Source organism: Vulpes vulpes, chromosome 12 (assembly GCF_048418805.1).
Source record: "Vulpes vulpes isolate BD-2025 chromosome 12, VulVul3, whole genome shotgun sequence".
NCBI classification, from domain to species: Eukaryota; Metazoa; Chordata; class Mammalia; order Carnivora; family Canidae; genus Vulpes; species Vulpes vulpes.
In genome coordinates, this window is record NC_132791.1 from 127,450,291 (window position 1) to 127,467,220 (window position 16,930).

At 38.2% G+C, this 16,930-nt stretch overlaps 1 protein-coding gene across 20 annotated transcripts in view; it reads right to left on the minus strand.

The window, feature by feature from the left end:
* GRIA4 (glutamate ionotropic receptor AMPA type subunit 4) overlaps positions 1-16,930 on the minus strand; it is a 367,857-nt gene that overhangs the window by 19,735 nt on the left and 331,192 nt on the right. For 5 of the 20 annotated variants that reach the window (XR_011995840.1, XR_011995843.1, XR_011995846.1 and 2 more), the window contains one exon: positions 7,986-8,024. The exons of the other annotated variants lie outside the window; for them this stretch is intronic. The gene's annotated coding sequence lies outside the window, so the exon portion shown is untranslated. The remainder of the gene's footprint in view (positions 1-7,985; positions 8,025-16,930) is intronic. 20 annotated transcript variants of the gene reach the window in all.

Here is a 16,930-nt window from a genome sequence, read left to right on the forward strand (position 1 = left end):
GAGTAACTGAATGAACCTCATAGTTTATTTCTATAGCATACATGGCAGACCATTTACATGCCCACCAGAAGGGGAGAATGAAATGGATGGGGGTGGGGGGATAGGGGGGGCAGCAGTTGTTTTCAAGCTTGATTTGCATATAGAACCACCATCACAAATATAGATGCCCAGGCCTGATGTTGCTGCCGTCAGGTTCCTCTGAATCAGTGGAAGTGTGTCTATATGTTTACAAAGTTCCTGAGGTGATGGTATTGATAAGCACCAGTACTTTGTATGCTGAACGTTTTATGACCAAAGTTTTTAATGTCAAGCAAAAATGATTATAGTATAATGTTAAGTGAAAAAAAGAAGCAAATTTGTATATTCACTATGATTTCAAGAATAAAAATATATATAGAGAGGGAGACACATTAATTTAAAAATATTGGAAAAACATACAACACAGAGCTATCTCTGGACATACAGATTATGATTAGTTTGGACTGTATTTTGCTTTTTATGCCTTCCACCTATCCAAAATTTTCTACAATAAGTGATACTTTAATAATCAGTAAAAACAAAAAAAAAACTTCAATTATTTTTATAATTTTAATTATTTTATAATGCCTAAAAGAATTGTTTTATTCAAACCAACATATATTGTATTTTGGATAAAAAAAACAAAACAAAACAAAACAAAAAAAAAAACAACCCAACCAGACAAAGAAATGAGGAAGAGGTAGAATTTAGGAATTACCCTTAAGGATGCCAGGAAAGCATTCCTTGCTCCCAGTGATGTGGTTCACTTTGGTCCACGAGGTTCTGTGTCTCTAGTCACAGGCTGGAGGACACGTGATGATGTATTTGCTTTTACAAAGGTTCTGCCTTATTTGAAGGGAACAGGTCAGGCAGAGGAGTCTGAGTAATGCATCAGCTAGTGGGCCTGCCCTGTCAGACAGGGTCTGCAGGTGGTTAATAGAACTCTCAGTGGCCTGGAGAGAAGATTTGCTGCTTCACACATATTTACATAGACAAGGTGAGCTTTTCCCCTTAGGCTGAATTAAATGAATGTGATGATGAGTAGACTTGAGTCCTGCTAAGTGGACCATTAAAAAGAAAAAATATGTATGTACTTCTGTTTTTAGGAAAAGAGTTTTCATGGCTGGCAACTACATTTCTCCCCAAATAGTAGAGAAAAAAAGTCCTCATTTTTTGCAGGATTAAAAAAAATGCAATTAAAAAAAATCTTTCATCATACCATATATTGACTATATCCCTTTTTTTGAAATTAAACTAAAATTCCAGATTGGAAAACCCATTTGATTTAAACTTTGTTGCAGCACATAAGTACATGCAGAAACATTTCTAGGACCATTCTACTAAGAAAATAGTAATTTCATGAAAAATGGATAATAACCAACTCTGCACAGACTACTGGTTCTCTTATTTACATACTGGCATTGCCACCATTGTCACAAGGGTTCATACATGAAAGCCTACCCTAACGGATCAAAAGGAGATAGAAGGGAGGAATGTGGACCATATAGGGTTTTACTTTTGCATTTAATCAATGATGTCCCCCCAAATAAAGGTATTTGGAGGAAATTAGCCATGACATTGAGAATTTATAACAACCTCAGAATTTTGTAGAAAGTCCATTAATAACTAAGAATTAGTTAGAAAGAAAATAACTAAATATCTGAAAATATTTATCTATCAAGAAAATAAATAAAAATCAATAGGCTGTCAAATGATATCATCTATCAAGAAAATAACTAAAAATCAATAGGCTGTCAAATGATAAGGAGGTGAGAATCTTATCTTAAGGAAAGGCATTTGCATCCACAGTTCTACCTTTTTTTTTTTTTTTGTATCTTTATTGGAGTTCAATTTGCCAATATATAGCATAACACCCAGTGTTCATCTCGTCAAGTTCTACCCTTGATCAGCTGTTTAAGGCCTAGAAGAGTAACTGGTTCTCAGAATTATAAATGCCACACTGTCTTTGATTTAACTTGTGCTCTGAGTTTTCTTCCCAAATTATCCCTTCCAGTAAACAAGCACAAGGCTTTTTGCTTCATTGGACCTGTGCATTTCCTTCCAAAGGCAGGATTTGGGGTAAATTGCTCTGTATATGCAAATGTTTTTAGAAAAGATACTAAGTTTTACTTCCAGTTTGCTTACCGAATGACAGGTAAGACTTGCACAGAAATGACATTACCAATTGATAATTTGATATTGAAATTAGGAGGGAAAATTCTTTTTTCCAGTGGAAAGACAATTCAGACCCAACATGTATAATGAGCATTTGAAAGCCACCTTGATAAGGAAGGGCTTATTGTCTGTTTTGGATTTTGGATGACATATATATGCAATTAACTTAGTGTATAGAGTCCTTTGTATTTCATACACCAAGTGAGTCAAAGACAGCTACATAAATTGTGTAGAAACAGAGTTAGAATCCAGAAATTATCTCTAAAGTGTGTGTTCTTTTAAGATTTTATTTATTTGAGAGGGGGAGAAGGAGAGAGGGAGAGAGAATATGGAGGAGGGGCAGAAGGAAGGGGAGAAGCAGACTCCCCACTGAGCAGGGAGCCTGACTTGGGACTTGATCCCAGGACCCTGAGATCACGACCTGAGCCAAAGGCAGATGCTTAACCAACTGAGCCACCCAGGTGTCCCTAAAGTGTGTGTTCTTTGAAATTTGTATGACTAATTGTTATTGGAGGCCTAGGTCTGAGGAATGTGATTCTTTGAAGAAATACTCTGATTTTTGTGAGGATGTCTACCAGTGATTTAGAATACTAGCTAGAGGTTGTGATAAATGAAAAATTTAATTGTTTTTAGTGTTAAACTTTAAAAAAAAATAATCCTTACAATTACTTCATGAAGTTTAGTTTCATGATGTTGTCAATTTTAGGTCACAGAGCAGAATTTTCTATCCTCTTTTGCATCAGGCACCTCTTTTAGAAGCCCATAAAAACTATGGATAGATGGGCATAATGATTTCAGGGAATCCACAAAACTTAGAAAGACAATCATGAATACAGATAAAAAAATATCTCTTCCAGATTCTAGGAACACTTATTTTAAAATTAATTAATGACCATTTTCACTTATGTCTATTAAGGGAAGGGAAATAAAAATATTTCTATAACTAATAGTTGCTCCAGAATTTTCATAGAGAGGCAGTTTTAAGATTATGATTTGGTGGGAATAAACTTCCAAGGTACTAGCCTCAATCTGTGATCACTCTACAAGCACATCATACGCATGGCATTGTTTTTGCTTTTTAAAAAAATCTTTAAAGTAGGCTCCACATCCAGCTTGGAGCCCAATGCAAGGGCTCAATCCTTAGATCAGGACCTGAACTGGATCAAGAGTCAGATGCTCAACCAGCTGAGCCCCCAGAGGCCCTTAGATCTCAACCCTTAGATCAGGACCTGAACTGGATCAAGAGTCAGATGCTCAACCAGCTGAGCCCCCAGAGGCTCCCAGGACTTTTTAAAAGACTGTATGTTACATTAATAAAAATTAAAAACAAAAACTGTTGAAAGATACTTTTGGTTACCCTTACATAATATTGAGAAAATATTCATTATTCATATTAAATCATGTAAATTTTATTTTACCACCACTTGTGGTGGCCTTGGGGTGCTGTTTGAGATGATATGAGGTACAGTCCTCACCCCAAGCCATCCCATTTTTATTATCATTTTCTGTGATGGAATCATATAAAAGAGGGCTTTGTTTCAAGATGGGACAGTAGCTACCTATAGATTTGAAGTGCTTCAGGTCACCTCTGCACATCACTCTTGTTAAGTTGTGATTGTTACTATGCTCAAGTAAAATTTCCGAAATACAAGAGCTGGTGGCTGCCACCATTCACTGTGTGTATGTGTGCTGCTCAGCAGCACTTGGTTTCTCATGCAGATGCCCTTCATGCAGAGTTGTTGGGTGACCTCTATTGTGTCCCTGACTTTGGATTCCTCTCTTAGACCACTCTCCTTATTTCCTTTATTTAATTTCCAATAGTCTAACCAATAGTGTTTCCTTTTTCCTTCCTTTGCTGATTGTTAAAAATGTCCATCAGTTGCCTTAAAGAACTAGAATCTTGGCATCAAAATGGGGATCAGAGGTTGTGTCAATCCTCCTCATCTGATGGTTGTGGTCATTCAGGTCGAAAGAAGGTTAGGTGGGCTTGCTCTCCAAGTCCCAGCTGAGATGCAGGTCTCTGCCTCCTGCCAGTGCTCTTTCCCACAGGACTGGGATAATTTTGCTTTCTGTGGGTACCCTTTCTTGGATAGTTACACTATGTATTCATCCCTTCTATGGCTCTCCAAGGGGGATTTTATTTTCCTCTTTGTCAGGCTTCCTGGGGGTGATCCCTGATTAAGCTTTGACTGATATAGCCCCTGTCCCCTCTGGCTAAAATACTTCTTGAGCTGAGGCAAGACTTCAGAGGCATGTGGTCTTATCACTTGAAATGGATCCCCCCCCCCTAAATATTCAAGAAGGAAGAACAGTAGATAACTTTCCTTAAAAAGCCATACCAATAAACTGTACATTGACTTGATTTGATTGGATACTGATACTGTTCGTTCCCATGGTTGGAATTAGATAGGTCTATTTTGACACATACTAGGTCTCTAGTTCTGATCTTTTAGGACAGGAAATGTTGAATCCCAAGAATGTTATCAGAAAGAAGCTTCAGTATAATGGATCAGAAAATGTTTCACAGAAAAAGTAGAAATCTAAATACAAATAATAAAGCCCAACCACAGAAACTCAATCTTGTCTTCGAATTTTCATTTCCACTCCTTTCCTATAGCCAGGTAGCCATTGAGAACTTTTTTTTTTTTTTCTGAAAAGGGCTCTCTCAAATTTATATGTGCATTTCCATTATATAGGTATAGGTAACACCTGAGTCAAAGCCTTTATCACCTGAGACAAGATCCACTGACTCACAATCTGTTCACAGCTACCCAGAGTATGGCCACACTTCTCTGCCTGTTTACATCACTTTGTCAAACACCTTTGGGACTCCTGACTGAGTCCAAGATATGACTCTATTCTAGTTTTCCTGACAAAGCTTCCTGACAATTTAACTAATGTATATTAATGTATAATTAAAATTTAATTATATTTGATTGAGGCATTGCCCCAAGTTTTTCACATTCTCATGGAGTCCTAATTGAATCCACATGGCTGGTCAATGGCAAAGGCGGAATTAGAACTTGCACCCTTCTAACTCAGAAGCCCAGTCTCTTAACCACCCCAATTCCCAAAGAGATCTTTTCTGCCTCCCCCAGGCTAGATTCCTTAGAGTCCCAAAATCTATTCACAATAGATTCCAATCTCATGACAGAACCTTCATCAGAATTTTTTTTCCCACCTTAGCTTTTCTACAGGCTTTACTATTTTCCAATAATCACTCATGGACTTACTCATTCAACTAATGTTATCAACTGGTACATCTGAAACTTTTTTATGAGGTCTCTACCAGGTACTCTAGACTCGACCTATCTCCTTCTTCTATAAATTACCTATTGTCTGGAATGCTCACATTTACTTGGAGTCTTCCCTTGTGGAGCACAGCAACCAATATTTGTATAGAACTTAAAGTGTCTTTTAATTGCTTGTTTGCCTACCCAACCTTTTGGGTTGGATTTTGGTCAGGTGTGAGAATAGCATAAATAGAAAAAGAAACTAATATTTGTATAGAACTTAAAGTGTCTTTTAATTGCTTGTTTGCCTACCCAACCTTTTGGGTTGGATTTTGGTCAGGTGCGAGAATAGCATAAATAGAAAAAGAAACTGAGTGATAAAAACAGGTCTTCTAGAAGAAGGGATTCTAAGCTAATGAGAACTCAGAAGAAAGCTGTGTGAACCTCCTAACTAGGAACACAGGTGGCTCATCTGTTCTCTGAAAATAACCAAAACTTAAGAATTCTAAGTCAGTGTGTCTTTAAAGCTTTTAAGTTAATGCTGTACAAAGTGAAACAAAGCTTCTTATCTGTGAGGGCAGCAGGGCTCACAACGATATTTCAAAACAGAAATAAAGTCTCTCATTTGTTTCTATTAAACAATTTAAATGGGAAGAAAAACCCAAAAGTTTAAATTCTTAAAATAGTTTCACCAACGTTTGCTTAGAGTGGTGTTAATACTAGAGCATGGCACGCCGCCTTTCAGCTACTTGCTCCTTGACAGAAGTACTTGGGTACTTCTTAAGCTACCAGCCTAGGCACTTCCATTCACTACTTTTAATATACCTAATAAGTTGAATGCAATTAATAGATCAGTATTTTTCACTCTACAGAGCAACATGACACAGCAAAAAAACAAAAACGGTGTTTCATCTCAAGTTCAAATTACCTAACAGAACTAAGTCACTGCAGAATGACCACTAATTCCTTCCCTGAATGAGACTGCCATGAAATAGTTCATAAAATTCAATCAAACAACAAATCAGAACTAATGTCAGTGTGGACACCACATTCTAGTACATAAATGGTCCACTGAACAGTACTGTGATGCTTCTCCTTCTCTGTGTGGCCGCTCAGGCAATCCAGCCACCTGGCACCTTAAAATTCAGGAATGAATAATGTGCCTCCCGCATATCCTGTGTTTTTAACCAAGGGAGTCAGGGATGGGAACCTAAAAATTAGGTTCTATCTGACTTCTGATGACAAAATGCATGATCTGCTAAGAGTCTACTGCTTAGGTGTCTACTGCGTGACCACGGCAAATATTACATACAAAAGGAGTGTACGTTGCTGTTAAAATCAAGTTTCTATTTCCTGTGCGTCCACTCATGGGCCTTCCTAATGGCAGGGCTGCTGTGGGTCCGGCTCCTACGACAACAGTCTCCGACAAAAACATATCCATCTGAAGTTATTTTCTTTTGTGAAAAAACCCTGACAATACAACTGGAAAGTGATTCTAAACGTACTTGTAACAAAATGACCAGAACTGTGTTTCCGAAAGACACTGATTGGCAACAAATGGCCTGAATTCTCATTCTTTTTGCACATTTCCTCTCCTTCCTAAGATTCTCTTCTTGAGGATCAAGCTTCGCTAAAACGGAGTCCCACAAGACCCGGTCTCCCTGGAGGGCAAGGATGACAGAAGGGTTGCTGCAGGGGGTCTGGAAGCTGTCCCTTCGTGACCCCACCCCATCCGCCTTTCTTCTAATATCTCAAGTTCTGGATGCTTTTAGGTTCTCTCACTTGTTTCTTGCCTGGGATTTCTCTCCCCTGGAAGGAGTGATGTGACACAGGGCGAATACTGAGGACTTCCAGAGCCAACACAGAAGGTGAGAGGTGGCAATGGAAACCCCTTGGAAGTGATGCCTGAGAAGGCGCTTGACACATGGAGAAACCCTGCTCAGGACAGTATTAGCTCCGCTTCCTCATTTTTCTATCTGGGTTTCATATGGCACCTTAAACATCTCTCATCAAGTCTGTACTGCTGTGCACCCAAAGTCTAGCCTGCACATACTCCAAATTATCATTTACATTCTATCAGCTGCTGCTTTTAATTAAAACAATTTTTTAATAAAAAATTTAAGAATAATATATTTTCTATGGAAACACTCTAGATTTTAATTTTAATGTATTTGTAACCCCATTACCCATTATGGTTTGATTATCAGTCACCATCCATAGTCTATGTAGGGAGAAATTAACAGCTGATGGCAATTTCTTAAGGCTGGTGCAGGAGACTGATCCTTAATGGAAGGCTGACACTGATATTTAATGATGATGGAAAACATAAATGCATTAGCATATAACTGATACGACTTTTGAGACGGTTTTATTTTTTCTTGCTGTAACATTTTAAGGGGATGTCCACGTAACTATCACTCACAGGTGGCAAGCTGGTTTCCTAAGGCGTGGGTTGAAAAATATAAATGTACAAAGAAAAAGGGATTGAAAAATAGGTGGGGGAGGGGTTTCCTTCAAATGGATGGAACCCATTCTTTTGAAAGAAAACTCCCCTCTTACCTTGGTCCTGGAGCTGGTTAGTTCTCCTCTGTCCTCCTCCTAGGGGAGAAATACCCAAAGTTAAACAATAATAGAACATGGTCTTGTATTAAAGTCAAGTTCAGTTCTGGCCAACCCTTTCCTCAGGTCTCACAAGACACTATCAACTGTCTGATATACAGGGGCATTCATGGAAATGAGCTTAAAATTTATGGTAAGGATTAAGCCAAAGGGGAGTAACATTTGCTGTGTAAGGGGGACAAAACTCTCTCCTCTTATCTATTTTGTCAGAGCTCCAGTGAACTGAAGACGGACGTAGAGCTGAGGGGTTCATGCAAGCGCATGGCGTGGGTCATTTTCATCAGCTGTAGTGAATCATGGAAAGTGTATCATGGGCATCTGTGGTGTCTCCACCCACTTCCCTGTTGGCTACATGCCAACACCATGTTTGGGGCAGTACAAAATTTGGTATTAACAAGAATTATTATGAAAATGAAAAAAAAAGCCCTTAAGGGGTCATAAAAGGGGGGAGGGTTAGGAAAGTTGGGGAAGTGAGATATTATCAGAAACTATGTTTTTCAAAACAGGGAATCATAGGTAGGCCAAAGATGGGATTTTCTTTCTTAGTATACCTCTAAGTAGAGCTTGTGGTATCTCTGGAGAGAAACAAGGCAGCATGTGAAAGGAGCGTGGGTTTGGGAATGGGGCAATGATGCGCTCCTATTCCACCTGAGCCTCAGCAGCACCATCTGTCCAGGTGAAGACAGTAACACCACCAAGGATTTGTTGGGGGAAACATATTCATACACATGCACTTGGTATGTAGGAGTTGTTAAATTTATTTCCTTTTCCTTTACATGGTGTCTGCTATGATCTTTTCTTATTAGACTTTGTCTTTTTTGAGACTACCATCTAGTTAATTGAGCTTAGAGTCTGTCCCTCATCACCCTTTGGCATAATTTCAGTGACTGGCTCCCATAAAAAAGATCAAATACCAGACAATTGATTGAATTCCATGAGACATGAAGGAAAGTGGAGACCGAGAATGAGCCTGAACCCATACAAGATCATGTGCTATTGTTATTTAACTTTGGGTAACTTATTAAAATTCTTTATCAAGGAAAATGAGATCAGGTGAGAAGATGGATGTACTTTGGAAACTTGGGTTGTCACAATATATTCCAGAGATGTCAACATGAAGGATGGGGTAATCATTACTCTAATGGCCGTTATGAAAATGTGCAAGGAAAGAACACTGTATGGAGGGTTGTATGTTATACGTTCTGTCACTACCACCCTAGGAGCTCGGATCACCTCAAAATCACATGATGTACACACGGCGTAGTAAAGCTTCCAACTACACGTATATGTGTTTGTCCTCACGTTCTTCCTTGGGAACTCTAACTTCATTCATTATCTTTAAAGAATATTCACCAAATGGCTATTTTGACAAACCAGCCCTTTATCCACTAAACTCTATAAGTCCTGAAGAATATCTCCAGAAATAGAGAATTTCCTTTTTTTCCCCTGTCATGATGCAGTTGGAAACTGTGAAGCTGTATTATAAATGAAAAAAAATTGTTTTTTTTTTTTATAAAACACCTAATTCATTCATCCATGGAAGTCACTTAAATAACAGAGTTTTGAAGGACATATCTTTATATTCTGAAATGATGTGAAAGTCTACGAATAAGAAAGAACAACTGTGGGGACACTCCTGGATTGGATAGGATTCTAGTGGCTGTGCCGTCTTCATGTTTCAGAGCATAAACTGATTGCTATATGTGATGAAGGCCAAAATGAAAAATAAATTAAGTAGCAACTGAAGTTGCTGGTGTTATTAGGATGCCCTTAAAAATCACCCTCTCAAGTATTTTATATTGAAACACCATGGGATACCATATTACATGGAGCAGTTTTTCTCCTATCTAGACAGGGAAGCATACATTTTGTTCTTAAAATAATCAAAGCAAGCCCTTCTACCTGCAGGTGCCACACTTTTGCTATTTTATTCCCCCTTTTACAACCCAGCGAATTTTGTCAGATTTGTACCTTCCCAGAAGTTTGACGTCAGTATGTAATTTTAAATATCTGTATATAGAGGCATACAAGACGTGTCTATCTCTAGCTCTGTGGTTCTTAGAGAGAAATGCTTTCCTTAAATATCTTTCTATTTCACAATGCGGACAGAATGTGATAAAAGCAGCTATTTATTGAAGAAGTGACTTATTTAATTTCAGAACCGGATCAGCTTGTCAGCAGGTTCTGGGAATGAATTTCTTCTTCCTGGTCTTATTAAGTGTTTGCAACTTCAAAGAGATGTAAGAGAATTCTTTGGTTGTTTTGCTAAAGATAGTCCACAACAGGACACAGATTCTTAGACTCTCAAGTGGAGAGGGGACTCAGATGTCACTGTCTTAGCATACTCCCTAAGAGATTCAAGAAGCTCTTGTTTCTTCTTGAGCAACTCTGATGCTGGGGATCTTAGCCAATTTCCTTCCATTTTTGGACCAGTTTTAATTTTTGTAAAATCTTTATGTTGACCCGAAGTCTATCCCTGTGTAATTTCTTCAACTTAGCCAGAGTTTATTAGTTTTTTAATATATAAACAGTTTCTTGAGCTCTATAGGGAGCATTTTCAATATGCTTTAAAATTATGGATGTTGGCAGCCCTGGTGGCTCAGCGGTTTAGCGCCGCCTTCAGCCCAGGGCATGATCCTGGAGACCGGGGATCGAGTCCCACGTCGAGCTCCCTGCATAAATAAATAAAATCCTTTAAAAAAATAAAATAAAATTATGGATGTTGTTGAAACTGCACCATGGAAGAATCACAAAATCTATTTAGTAAGTTTTGAAAGTAAACTGTATTTATGTTAAAAAGTTTTCTTTTGTTCTTTCCCTGTAAGAACACTGCAGAGAGTCAGAAGCTCTCAGTTCCAATAGTAGCTGTGGCACTGTGGGCAAGTCATATAACGTCTCCGATTTGTAGGCTCTTTTTTTTTTTTTTTTTTTTTTTTTTTTTTTTTTTTTACTAGAATGACATCATAGGAGAGTGAAAAGGAGCAAGTAAAAATAGACATGTTGGAGTGGCTTGAAAGCTCTCATGTGGCACTGTTGCTACTACTGTGTCACTTAAGAAATATACTGCTCAGTAATTTTTAGAGTTCCATCATTAAACCAAACTTAAACATCATCTCATAAAAGTGAACAAATTAAAAAGAACATTGGATGACATATCAACTCATTCTCTGCTTTATATGCTTTGCTATATCACTTAATAGAAAGCAAATTTTTTGTTACTTTTCATTAGCCTTTGCTCTTTGCTTTTTACTCTGGGAGATAATCTGAGGTCAGCTCTTCTTGGATCCATCCCATTGTGTTTTATTTACCTCCTCCTAGCCTCAAATATAAGCCAAAGGTTAGGATACTGACTTAGGGCTCTGGATATTTGGCTTCATTTTAACTTTTCTATTTCTCATGCCTTTTTTTTTTTTAAATTTAGTTTGCATGCTAAGGCCACTTGTAACAGCTGTACTCACTGATCAATGCTTTTATGATTTTTTTTGTGTGTGTGATTTTAGTTGCAAATACCTGAAAACATGGAAGAAGAGCGGCTGGGTATCTGATGAGAGCTTCTCTTAGCTACGAAGGGGATCCTGGCCTGTTGCCATTTTAAAAAGGATGTTCAGAAACTGCAATCTGTCAGCATCAAATAGGAAGCAACCAGAATTCTATAAGAGTAGAGGCTTTGTGGGTGGGTCTTGACAGTGTTTATACCATGTTCTTTGCAGTGGAGAGGGGTCCATACATCCCTTTTTTCTGAAGGTAGAGAGCTATTTCTGTCACATTTGACTCCATTTTAATTCTTATTTTGGTTAACTCTCAAAGATTGAACGCTTAGAGAAAATAGACTGAGTTAATTTATGTAAAGAATTATCTGTGTGTCAGTTTCCTTACTGAGTCTCCTTCCAAAACATAGGCTAAGTAAAGTCTACTTTATTTCAACACGACGTGATAAGACCTTGCATGGTTAGGTGTATTTAAAATGATAGATTTCTCCCACATCTTGGAATTATAAACTTTGAAAAGCAGAATTGACGCTACGATCGTTTTTATGTCTCTAATTTTCCTTCACTGTTGAGTCATGTGAGTCATGTGATACTAAGAGAGTGTACTATGAGAGTGGTCTCATAAAGTTTTTGAAAGTGTTTATCATTTTGTGGATGAGCCCAAACAACAGTTTTTTAGGTTCTCAGAGAGTACATAACCTGTCCATTTAAAGTAAACAACTTTCAATCCTGAAATGGACTTTTCTGATATTAAGGAGGATAAACAATATGTACAAAGTATTTCTAACTTCTATGAGTATGATTATTAGTTACAAAATATCCTTATAATTAATATGATGCAATTTCCAAGGCTTGGGGCCAGGGCCAGGTGGTTTGCAGAGTAATATGGTGATTTTCTATTCAGGTGTTGCCAGGATGTGTATGATATGGTGTTTGTGGCAAAGTTATCTCAAATGTATGTTATTTCATTCTGAAAACAAGAGTTATAGGACTGAATTTGGGGGTGAGTAGTAATGAACATTAAAGTAAATGAACTGTACTTCCCTATTCCTAGCTAAATTAAAACAATATAATTCTAAGCCAGGGTCTTTACTATTCCTTAGCTCATTCCAAATAACTGCAAAGCTATTTTATCTTCCCTTTCTTAAGTATGAATCATAAACCAGCTCCTATCTTGGCTGATATTATCTTTACAGACAAAAGGAAGATAATAATGCCTCAAGTTGTGGATGGGTGGTTTCCCATATGCTAGGCTGAAACATTTTCATTTTTATGGATAACCATAATTTACTTATGATGCACTAAGTAGATGTTTATCATTAGTATAAAACTGCAATAAAATAGTATCGTATAGAATTCTACATTTAGGAGAATATTACATATCCACAATAAATTGAGCTTTATTTTTAGTTTATTATAGGTATTTTGGAGTTCCATGGTAAATCTGATTACTCTGCTCCCTTCAAAGTCCTGTGTGGGCACGTGTGCACATGCACATCTGAAATATTCTTTTTTTTATTATTTATGATAGTCATACAGAGAGAGAGAGAGAGAGGCAGAGACACAGGCAGAGGGAGAAGCAGCCTCCATGCACCGAGAGCCCGACGTGGGATTCGACCCCGGGTCTCCAGGATCGCGCCCTGGGCCAAAGGCAGGCGCCAAACCGCTGAGCCACCCAGGGATCCCCTGAAATATTCTTTATGTGTTTAATTATTCCAAGTGTAAAGAGCCTCCTCTTCTATCTCTTGTGCACTCCCTCCCCAATCTCAGATAGAGGGACTCGGACAGTAAGGGGTAGGAATCTGTTACGGCATGGCCAGATTGCTCTTCTTCTTGTTCCTATCGAACTGTGGAGAGTAGTAGGAGTTGTGATCCCTCTGAGAACTTTAATGAGCCCATCCTCTACAGCAGCCTGGGCTGATCTTCCTTATATCCTTCACTTTAGGAAGGTAAGTCTGGAGAACAGAGTTCTACCTACACAAGCAATGCACAAAAAGTAAAAACAATAACAACAACAAAACCCTATCACTTGACCTTGCTGCTGTTCTAAGGATAAATTAACAGCGGTTCCTAGTTTGTGTCAAGGGTATTTGCTATCTACTAAACTCATGGTCCTATAGCCTGAGGTCTTCTAGGGAAGAACATTAATCAGACACAGTCTCTTTTATACCTGGGTGTAGGCAGCCACAAAATAGCCTTATAGCTCTGGGCAGAAGCTGCATTATGCTCAGTAGAGACAATTTTCACATATGCAATTTCTCTTGTGTAGGGTGTTTGTCTTATGGCTGAGACTTTAACTGTAGGCAGCAAACCCAGATCTGGTGTTTATAGCTTGAGCTCTGGAGAACCCACGCGTGGGCTTACACCCAGCTCCACAGAACAGGGGTTCCAAACAGAGTGTCCTCATACACTTGCTTTGCCATTCCTTTGTGTCCCCTTTTTAACCTGAATGCTAGCTACAATGGTTTCTAGAAACCATTCCACAGAACGAGATGATCTATAAAGATGAGTGACATAAGGTGGAACTGTCTGGCTATTAGACATACACCAAGAGGAAAACCCTTACAGACATTACTAACATAAGGATAAGTTCACCCACAGCACATTTATTAATATTAGATTATGAATTGTGGTCTCAGACACGACGCTATGTCTCCTACATGTAGGTCAAGCCTGCCTGACTTGGTTGGCTTAGAGGTTCAGCACATGTAGGTCAAGGCTGCCTGACTTGGTTGGCTTAGAGGTTCAGCACTCACATGAATTGTGTGTTCCCACTGAATCAATCTGAATTGTACAGGATATAGGTAGTCTCTCTGGAGATTCTCTTTCTTTATAGGATTTGCCTATAAGGTAATTATTAGGGACTAAAGAACAACAGTTTGGAATTCTGACTTTTCCTAGAACTGTCAGAACTGACATCCAGTCTCAGGTCTCTTCACAGTTCAGGATGTGAAGGTTTGAACTGGTGAACCTCATATATAGCGTTTCTATCTCCTTACTTTTAATCCTTTTTGAAGTGCTAGGAACTAAAATGGACACAAATGACCCCTTTTTGGAGGCAAGTCACTAAAATACGGATTCTGAGTGTCACAGTGAATCGGAACACACAGCTAAACACTGAGTTTAGAAAATTCCCAATGTGGTGTTACCTATGGCAGTCACAAAACCAAACCTGAAGAGAAAAATGTGACAACCAACCGGCAAATTCTCAGGTGGAACCCAGTGGCCATCTGTTGAATGAACTGGCAAATATATGAAGGCAAATCATATTAGCATTTTTTTTTAATAGTGGGAAGAATGGCAAACATGTATAATGACTGGTAAATCTTAAAGAAATGCAGAAAAAATGCCATATTTGTTTTCTTCTTCATGGGGAGTTGTGATTCTTTCTTTCCTTCTTTCTTTCTTTCTTTCTTTCTTTCTTTCTTTCTTTCTTTCTTTCTTTCTTTCTTTCTTTCTTTTCTCTTTTTAAAGGTTTTATTTATTTATTTGAGAAACAGAGAGAGAGGCAGAGACAAAGGCAGAGGGAGAAGCAGGCTCCATGCCGGAAGCCTGATGTGGGACTGGATTCCAGCTCTCCAGGATCACGCCCTGGGCTGAAGGCGGCGCTAAACCGCTAAGCCACCCAGGCTGCCCAGGGAGTTGTGATTTCAATCCTCTTTCAAGTGTATGGAGGACCTAACTGAAAAATGTAGAATTTTAAATGATAGTGAAAAGTTTTATGTTTGCTACTGGACTCAACATCTAGAAAGGAAAGAATAAGGTATATAGATTCTAAAGGGGATTTTTTCCCTTTGGCATGCACGTAGTATTGATAGCTTTACCATACACATCTCAGTTTGTAAATGAAAAATACTTGGTCCCAGCAATAAACATCAGCATCTCTGGCAGGAAACTGGGCTAAGTGATTAAGCATATCACAATGTAGAGGGGGGATTTGTGTGCATATGTGCGTGTATGATTGATTTGTGTGTGCATGTGTTCTGATCCCTAGTCCAACAGACTGTATTCCAAGTCGTAATGAGAACACAAAAACTAAGTTACCTGCAGCATATCTTAATATGATACCAAGAAAAATGAAAGATATTCATATGCAAAAACATCTCCTTCCATAATAGTTAAAAAAAAAAGACACTAACCTATTGCAACTCATTTCCAGAAAACAAGTGAAAAATGTATTCACTTCAGGCCAAATGCTGCTCAGGAATATTAGCACTCAGGTTTAACTTTCTGTACTTTAAGTTTTTCTAATGTCCACATCAAGTGCTAACATCTGACATCTTACTAACACCAAAAACAGATGTCAACTTCATTCTTATGCACCACATCCAGCAAACCCCGTTTCTAAATCTTGTAATTATACTTGAACTGATGAGTAAACATAAATCACCAACTTTACATGAGAAAATGGTTCCTTAAGGATAATATATATTTTAAACATGGATTTGAATACCAAGTTTAATAGATCTGCCCTAAAGAATCTTCCAAAGTAGAAGAAACTTAATTTGTCCTACAGAGGACTCCGCCCACCCTGATACAGATTTACACTTGAGCCACTGATTGTGCTCAATACTGAAAGAAAAAGTCCAAAGAAAGATGTATAATTCTAACTCTCATTCTTCTTACTTCCTCCCCTATCACACTATTGCCCTGGGCTCTGAGTGGGCTGTTTTAAGCAGAGCATGACCTGCCTGGTTCCAGAAGTTTTCCTCCTGTTGCACGAATTCCTACAGCTGGACGTCAGCAAGTCCAACAGGACCTCATTTTTTTCTTGATCTCAATTCCTGATCAAGGTGTTTTGGAACTGCTTTCATTTGAGACATCATTTTTTGAGGGGTGTCGGAGCATTTGTCTTATTTTAGACAATTTTGCCAACACTTCTAGAGAAGGCAAAATTTGAATAAAATTTATCATTGTCGAATAATAGAGGATAGGGGACTAGTGGTTTTGTGTGTGTGTGTGTGTGTGTGTGTTTAACTTGGCTTTAATCACTAGGGTCAAGTATACAAATTCTAACAGAGGCCAGAGGAAGTCTTTAGATATGATCTGCTGCTATGTTCCCTGGAGGTACTTATAGATACTATATACCACGGATATCTTTAAAAGGGGTATTCTCATCTAACAGTTATTTAGTACCCAGTAAATTTGTATTAACTAAGTTATGATTCCCTCTAAGCATCTGTCAGTTTTATTTGTTGCATAGTAGAGAGTATAGCAACTCGTGTAACATGGATACTAGAGTAAAGATAGTGTTTTGGTAGCAAAGTATACGCTTTCTCTACAATAAACACTCTAGCACATCTCTAGAGTATAGTAAAGTATAGTAAAGCTGTATAGTAAAGTTGATAGCACTGACAGTAAAGTCAAAATAAAGATATTGCCTCTTTCATCTAAGCT